Source organism: Dendroctonus ponderosae, unplaced genomic scaffold, assembly GCF_020466585.1.
Source record: "Dendroctonus ponderosae isolate FM_Combo_2020 unplaced genomic scaffold, Dpon_F_20191213v2 Dpon_F_20191213_11, whole genome shotgun sequence".
NCBI classification, from domain to species: Eukaryota; Metazoa; Arthropoda; class Insecta; order Coleoptera; family Curculionidae; genus Dendroctonus; species Dendroctonus ponderosae.
Window position 1 is genome coordinate 6,638,044 of NW_026017213.1, and position 8,584 is coordinate 6,646,627.

Below are 8,584 nucleotides of genomic sequence, written 5' to 3' on the forward strand. Positions count from 1 at the left end.
TTTCAAATATTTACATCGCTCAGTTCAAAATACGATTTCTGCACAATTAGTTGAGACTTTTAGGAGGAGGTTTCCGCACTCAATCACGAAAGCTTCGCTTTGCATACAGTGTGAATTTCGCTCTATTTAATAAACTGGTGCCATCAGAATGAATTTTTAAACTTTGAGGAGCCTTTGCGCAGTTTTTGATTATTGGAGTAGAACCGTCTTAATTTTTGCTTGCATACTTCGACAGTATTATATGYATTAGAATTTTGAAGAGCGCAATTTAAAACCTAACCTTAMATTGAAAATTTAAAAGAGGTTAAAGTAGGCGAGTGCAAGGCTGCCGCTCTGTTTTTCCATTAAAAATGCTTASAGYTGCATGAAAAWACAACCTAAATGATGACAACAGGGGAAAAACTAAATAAACCAAAAAAAATCGWTGCAAGTTGCGGGAAGAGAAGAATGAATAAGGAAGAGAATAAAATACTAGAGCAAGTACATAGGGAAAATGCCAAATAACTGGTCTGGTTAAGAACGAGACTTGGAAAAATCTTATTTTGCAATCAGTATTTCAGGTATTCGGCTGTAAGAACTGCGACTAAGCGCTAAAYTTAATTTTCAAGCTAATCAATAAGCAGTAATATAAAATCCTGGAAAACCTTCGGGTATTAACTGATTAAAGGCTCATCCAGTGCACACACAGTTATAATTGTTTTTTATTATCATTAATCCGTTTTAATGGCCAGATAATGGTGAGTTCATCCAATAGCTGATCGTAACTTAATACGAGCTTGCACAAAAATTTATTGTCATGCGAATCGTAAAAAAAAAATTGTGAAAATTTTGTCTTTCCATTAATCCGTTGGACGTGCAAGCAGTTCATTCCACAACTCATATCTTTATCTCTCAATTTAAATAATTCAAGGGCCGAGCACAAACCCGCCGGATCCATAAAAAGCGAGTGGCGCCCTCGTTATAATTCGGAGATTTTTTCCATCCGAGCAAAATAAAAACCGCAAAAACGGGCCGTAACTCATCAGAACAACCCCCCGAAATACCGGAAAAATGAATGTAATTTCTGCTGTTATCGCTGAGGACGCTGTAGCTGCTGAATCACAATTAGGCCAGCACGAGTCCTCTGCTCTAATTTGTATTGTAACAGCGGGCCAAATTGGCCCTCGCTCCTTTCGGCTTTGGGAAATTTCGGTATGTTTGAGCGGAAAAAGTCCTCTTTAATCAGTCAAATGTAAAACGTGCCATCGTCGATCCATTTCCCCTAAACACCCTGGCCGATAGCAATTGTGGACGATTATAATCGGGAAAACTCGCTGGCATTCAAATCTATGCCCACTTGATCTACGTGCAAAGTTTCTACTTCAAACTGAAAACAAGCCCAATACTCGAAGAGATTTAAGAAGACACGACTGTTCTTCAAGTGATCAACAACTGGGAGAAATTTAAACATTGGTCTGGTAGGTCCAAAGGTTCTTATAGCCAGTAGAAAGCGATGTTGTGAAGTGAAACTTTTGTTAGGAACCTGCTCAGTGTGCGCACCTCCACAATAGATTTAGTGAAACGCTTGCTGCCAGTTGTAGCCTAATGAAAGCAGTGTTCGGTTGAGTTCCAGATGATGAAATTGTCCCAAAGCCCACGATTCAACAAGTACATTCCAAAGTGCATTTTGAGCCAAATCGTCCATTCGCCCCTTTATTTCTCGCCATTTTCATTAAGTTTCCATCAGGGAGATCCCCGCTTTTATACCTCTACCTGACTAGTCCATTTCACTGAGGTTATTGCAGGAAACCGAGAGGACTCATGGGATGCGAACAGATAAGGATTTGCCATGGAAGCATAAGCTTTTTTAGCCCCGTTAGGTATATTATCTTCTGCTGGAATATTATTTCCTATTTCGAGTTTCCACTGGCAGCGAAAGACGCCCTTTCAAGAACACGATTGGAAATTGGAAATAAAATATGCGGCGCTCAAAGAACATCATAAAGGCTGCTTTAACTGATGTCACATGCTTATAAAATTTCGTCGCAAAGGGGGGCACGTCTTAGCTACTACATTATTTATTAAGCCCCATAAAGAAACAGAGAACAGAAGCAAAGAAGCCGACTGTAGCTAAGTATATGCCATGAAAAAGATAAACATAAAACACCAAAAAAATGCTCTTTTGCCGTGGAAATGCGCCTTTCCGAGGACCGTCTTGGAGGGAACGGAAAGCCGAAGCGGATATCCAATAAAATAGATAGAGTTTATGTTTAGTTTGAACTTGAGCTTGCTCAGTCCTCGAGCTTTATTAATAGGGTATCGCCATTACTGGCTGAAACTTTGCTGAAAACTGGGAGTTTTCAAATGGATATCATTATTAAATAGAAAGCTTCCGAAAGTTCCAAAAGTGAACGATTTGAAAAGCTCCTGGAGATTGATATTAAATTTCATAACTCTTGCAGCAATAAGAARAAGGCGAGCATCAATAGAACTAAGTATAACACAGCAGTCGCTTTTGTCTTCTTCTGCGCTCTTCAGCTCAAAGAAACTCCATCCTGCATGGTGAAACCCAGTGGTTCCTACTACCAATTCTTAGGTGGAATAGCAAATATACAGAGATCGTAAGATATATAATGCGATTTGTCGAATCTTTCCTGTCCTGATGCGGCCTTAATAAACCCAATTTCCCAGCATAATTATGAGGTCCTTGAAAAACGCAAAAATTGGATCAGACTAAGAAACCCTTTTCATTAGAGTGCTTAGGGAGAGTCGACTGTTGACAAGCTAATTACCCAGGGGAATTAACCGAGCATTCATTCGGAAACAGGCAGAATGTTTAATAGAACGCGGCAAGACGATGGAAAAATGCGTTTTTTCCAGGGCATTTTTCCGGCGATGAGCAGAAAATATGCCAGTTAAAAATTAATCGGAGATTTTGCGAAAAGTTTGCGGTCACATCTGTCCGAGTGGGAAAAACGCTAAACTGGAAATGTGAGGATGTAGAAGCAGATGTCATCATAACGGAAAATGCGAAGAATTTTTCCGCTCCCGATTAGAATTTTTAATGAATCACGGCGAAGCGGAAAAAGTTTTTCCTGCAACATTTTTCCTTCTGAATCAATTTAAATTGACGAGCATTCGATTCGCCATCTGAATTGGCCCCGCATTGCCAATGAAAACATGTCGCAGTTGGCTACAGCCTAATAGAAAAGCGTACATTTTCGCCATGAGCGCAAATTTCTGATTTATTAGTTATTCAAATTAACAGAGGAAGTAAAAGAGGAACCTGAAGCTAATAAAAATTAAAATACCGCTTTTGGAGGTTTGGTTTGTCGTTGTCATGTGCGATTAGGGCAGTATCGTCTGCGCATTGAAAAACGTATTGTTCGGCAAAGTACCCTTTTCTATAAGTCTATGGGTAGATTTAGGTCGGAAATTGAACAAACCGTCACCCCTTTTTAGGGCAAGTTGAAAGGAAAAACAGCAGAATAATATTTCCATGTTTGCGCCCTTAGCATACAAAACAAACCTATTTTCCGGCATTTCCACTCTGAACGGGGACGAATGCTTCTGGCGTATCACGCCAGTAAATAGTCGGCGGAAACTAAGTCTTTGAAATGAGATTTTGAATAAAAATATTTGCATTGCGAAAAAGTGAAAAGTCGCTACCAAACATTTAAAGATGTAGAACAAGAGTGAACGCTTATACGAATAGATTATTTTTGCATACAATTTTAATGATATTCTTATCTTTCCTGGGTCTCAGTCAAAGTGTGAAGTAAAAATTTTGAACATCGTTTATTTCATTACGTTTCGGCGAGACCATCATCAGATTTAAAATTTAAGAGACAACAGCGCCATCATCAGATTTAAAATTTACACAAACTCATGATTGGTAAAAATCAACGTTCTTTTAGGTCTTTGCCTTCTTGAAACCTTAAATTTGTCTGTCGAAAGACAAATTTACGGTTTCAAGAAGGCAAAGACCTAATATGAACATCCGTCGCCTGATTTTTGCTTGCTTTGTAAATGTTTACAATCGCAGCAAATAAACTGGAACGAACACGGATTGAAAAAGTTTGATGCGAAAAGCGCTCCCTTTCCCATCATTATACGCCTGAAAGATATTAAAAATTCAAATGAAATTTTTGAGACGTGAATTTTTTACTTCGTCTCACATCAGAATAGGCCAGATTTTTCAGTCGCTCCACATTAATACACAAATATGTATTTTTAAAATTTTGAAGTCAAAGACTTAGCATTGGGCGAACCATGAAATCGACCAGAAGAATAATAGTTGATCGACTTAAGCTAACGCTAAATTGTGCAGGATCGGTTGTTTGTCGCTATCGAATTTTAGGATAACTTCCAAAACATCAAATGTGCAAATTAGAAACTATTTATTTGCAGTGGCAAAATTTAATTGTGCCTTTATGGTGTTTTAAACACAATGATTATTTGGAAAACCAATCATTGAAAGGTTGCCACGTTTGTGCGACTATGGATATTCAAATGGATGTTGAAAAAACACACGCAACGATTACACAAAAAATTCAAACCGATATTTGCCAACATACGCATAATGAAAATATAAATAAATAAATCGGTGTAGACATAAGCCGCGCTGACGGGCCTTCGGCATATAAAATATAAAACTTTTTAAATAACTTTTTAAATTTAATAAAATGGTGGTTTATGGCTGGAAAGTTTTGATTTATATGTACAGTCTTTTCCAGTTTTCCGGATAAATTGGCCGTAAATTTTCGCACGGAGATTCGAACGGAATCGTTCGACAGTGAATTATATTGTTAGGGGCCCTGGCATTCATGCCACCCCCATCTGAATGTTCACATGGCACACAAGAAACTATGAGAATTTGTAGGCAATTTAAACAAATTTATAAAAAAACACTCACTTTGTACTTTATCGAGAAGGGATTTTATGATAATTATTTCCATTGGCTACAGTTGGTTAAATCCATTGTCACAATCGGGCCGATTCATGTGCAAATTCAACCGGAACAAGAATGGCACTCTTGTGAGTAGAGCGACCGAATTTTTGATCCAATGAAATATAAAATGGAAGCACAGAAAGGCCCTTCTATACGCATTATGAATTTTAAGTGCATTATTTCACTTTTTGAACGGAAGATGTTCAATCCGAATTGTGTTTCGGTTCAATTGGGAAACGGATAAATTGGCTGTTAAGATCAGGTGATGCTTAAGAGATATTTCCAAATCGGTTTCAATCCGAGTATTTTGAGAACGGAATTTCTGGAAAACCGTTTTGGGTATCAAGATCGTTTGGAGCTTCAGGCGTAGAGTTACAAGCATCAGCACAGTCACACAATGTTGATTTAAGGTCGTAATGGAAATTTCTGAGTAGATTGAGATGATCTGGACTGAATCTGTTAAAGCAGATTTATATTTCCTGCTCTCTGTTTCCTGAAGTTTCGTATGGATCAACAGAAATTGGTTTTTCATGTATTAAATCAAAGAAAGTATGGTTTTCAATCAAATCCCAGACTGGCAAATGTTTAGCTCCCTGAGGTTCGCCTGTGCAACTAATCCGGGTTAATAAATTTTCGTATCACTCTGTACATTTTTCAGCTAAAACTCTTGGTTTCGTTTAACAATAGCACTTAAACCAAAATCTCAAAAAGAAAGTCCACTTCAATTAATGAGAACTTTGATTTTTGGGCTCTTTGTAAACGCAAGTCAAAAAATGTGATTTTTTGCTTAACTGAACGCAGGCTTCCACTTGAAACTTGTACACGCTGTAGAAAATTCTTGACTTCGAGCAAATTGAAATTTTCACTTAAATTGAAATAAAAACTGGTTTGGATCAATAAAGACAAACGCAAGTGAAAAAATGTGATATTTTTCTTAGGTGCACGCTTGTGTTTGAAAATTCGTAACATCCGATCCAGAACAGGCAGCAACTTGAAACTTATAGAAACTGTAGAAAATGGTTGTCGACAAATGCCCAGGAAGTTTCACTTAAATCGCACCAAAATTAGATTTTCGACCGCGTTGTAGCCGCAAGAAAAAAAAGGGTTTTTTGCTTAAATGCCCGCTTGTGTTTGAAAATTTGTAACATCCGATGTAGAGCAAGCAGCAACTGGAAACTTTTGCCTATTAGAGGAAATACTTCGTCTGGAAAAGCCTTGAAGTTTCATTTAAATTGAGGAAAAATTGGATATTTGCACTCTTTGTAAACCGCAAGTGAAAACGTGAATTTTTGCTTAACTGCGCGATTGTCTTTGAAAATTCCTAACTTCTGACCCGAAGCAGGCATCCACTTGAAACTTGTACACGCTGTAGAAAATTCTTGAGTTCGAAAATATTGAAAGTTTCACTAAAATTTAAATAAAAACTGGTCTTTGCACAATTTGCAAACGCAAGTGAAAAAATGTGAGATTTTACTTAGGTGCACGCTTGTTTTTGAAAATTCGTAACATCCAATTCAGAACAGGCAACAACTTCAAACTTATAGAAACTGTAGAAAATGGTTATGGACAAATGCCCTTGAAGTTTCACTTAAATCGAAAGAAAATTAGATTTTCGACCGCGTTGTAGCCGCAAGGGGCAAAAAAGGTTTTTTGCTTAAATGCACACTTGTGTTTGAAAATTCGTAACATCCGATGTGGGGCAAGCAGCAACTGGAAACTTTTGCATATTATAGGAAATACTTCGTCTGGAACAGCCTTGAAATTTCATTTAAATTGAGGAAAAATTGGATATTTGCACTCTTTGTAAACCGCAAGTAAAAACGTGAATTGTTGCTTAACTGCGCGCTCGTCTTTGAAAATTCGTAACTTGTGATGCAAAGCAGACATTCACTTGAAACTTGTACATGCTGTAGAAAATTCTTCACGTCCAAAATATTGAAAGTTTCACTAAAATTGAAATAAAAAGTGGTTTTTGCGCACTTTGCAAACGCAAGTGAAAAAATGTGAGACTTTTCTATGGTGCGCGCTTGTTTTGAAAATTCGTAACAATCCGATCCAGAGCAGGCAGCACATTGAAACCTATAGAAACTGTAGAAGAAGGTTGACGACAAAAATGCTTGAAGTTTCACTTAAATCGAACCAAAATTAGATTTCCGACCGCGTTGTAACCGCAATGGGAAAAAAAGGTTTTTTGCTTAAATGCACGCTTGTGTTTGAAAATTTGTAACATCCGATGTGGGCAAGCAGCCACTGGAAACTTTTGCATATTATAGGCAATACGTCGTCGGGAAAAGCCTTGAAGTTTCATTTAAATTGAAGAAAAATTGCACTTTTTGTAAACCGCTAGTGAAAATGTGAATTTTTGCTTAACTGCGCGCTTGTCTTTGAAAATTCCTAACTTCTGATCCAAAGCAGGCAGCAACTTAAAACTTGTACACGTTGTAGAAAATTCTTGACGTCGAAAATGTTGAAAGTTTCACTTAAATTGAAATAAAACCTGGTTTTTGCGCACTTTGCAAACGCAAGTGAAAAAATGTGAGATTTTTGTTAAGTGCGCGCTTGTTTTTGAAAACTCGTCACATCCGATCCAGAACAGGCAGCAAATTGAAACTTATAGAAACTGAAGAAGATGGTTGAGGACAAAAACCTGTGAAGTTTCATTGAAGTCGAACCAAACTTTGATTTTTATGCGCATTGTAACCGCAAGTGAATAAATGGGACTTTTTCCTAGATATGTTCCTAATGGAAAATCAACATTAAACGGAATAGGAGCAAGTATCAGAGCTTTCAGCAAAGTTTACCAAAGAGAGCGAATAAGCCCGAGGTGGATTGCGTATCTTTGAACTTTCGCCGAAACCCCAACTTCTAAAGAAGTCTAGCGAGTTGTGCATTTATCTGCGGATTCATGAACTGCACTAAGGGCTTTTTCCAGCCTGCCCTCGTCTCGGTCTATAATTTTCGTGAAAAAGACACTTTTGATTTGACTATTCAACTCGGTTCAGCGGCCGGAATCAAAACAGGAATTTACGATTCGGTCAGCTTTACCGTCTTTATTACGTACGTTTTGCGTGCCTGGAATCCTCCTACTAGATTCATTTGCTATATTCCATCTTTCATCTGCGGTTTGTTTGTTTTTATGGTTTGCTTTGAAGAATTTCCCATATAAATTCTCCCCCCAGAAGACCGTAAAAATTCCACAAGAACTTGCCGTCCGGAATAAAGATGTACGCCCGCTTAATGGAACGACTTGATTTATTATCACCGCAATACATTGGGCTGATGATGTCGAAGCTTATTTTGTCTCCTAAAGCTCATAGTCGAACTGATTAAGGTGGTAGTTTGGGGCTGTTTTGCGTGCCAGCGGAAGGTCGCAAAAATGTTCCAAGAATTCTATGGAATGAGGAGGAAAAATCACTTGAAGAATAATTATATTCTTTGACTGATATCTTGCTCAACAGCCAGGGGCGGATCCAGCTTTAAATTCAGGGGGGGGGGCTTATGTAGAAAAAATACTGTCTTCTGCTGTCTATGAAATTAAAAAAATTATCGTCGTTTTGTTCAAGGGTGGCGTAAGATTATTGCAAAATTTCATGTTTTCCGTCCCGTTTTGCATGTTTCTCGGAAGCAAAATGAGCAAGAACGCTCGTTTTTACA

General features: G+C 37.9%; 1 protein-coding gene across 1 annotated transcript in view; it reads right to left on the reverse strand.

The window, feature by feature from the left end:
* LOC109537600 (neuroligin-4, X-linked) overlaps positions 1 to 8,584 on the reverse strand; it is a 171,766-nt gene that overhangs the window by 134,593 nt on the left and 28,589 nt on the right. The gene's annotated exons all lie outside the window — the stretch shown is intronic.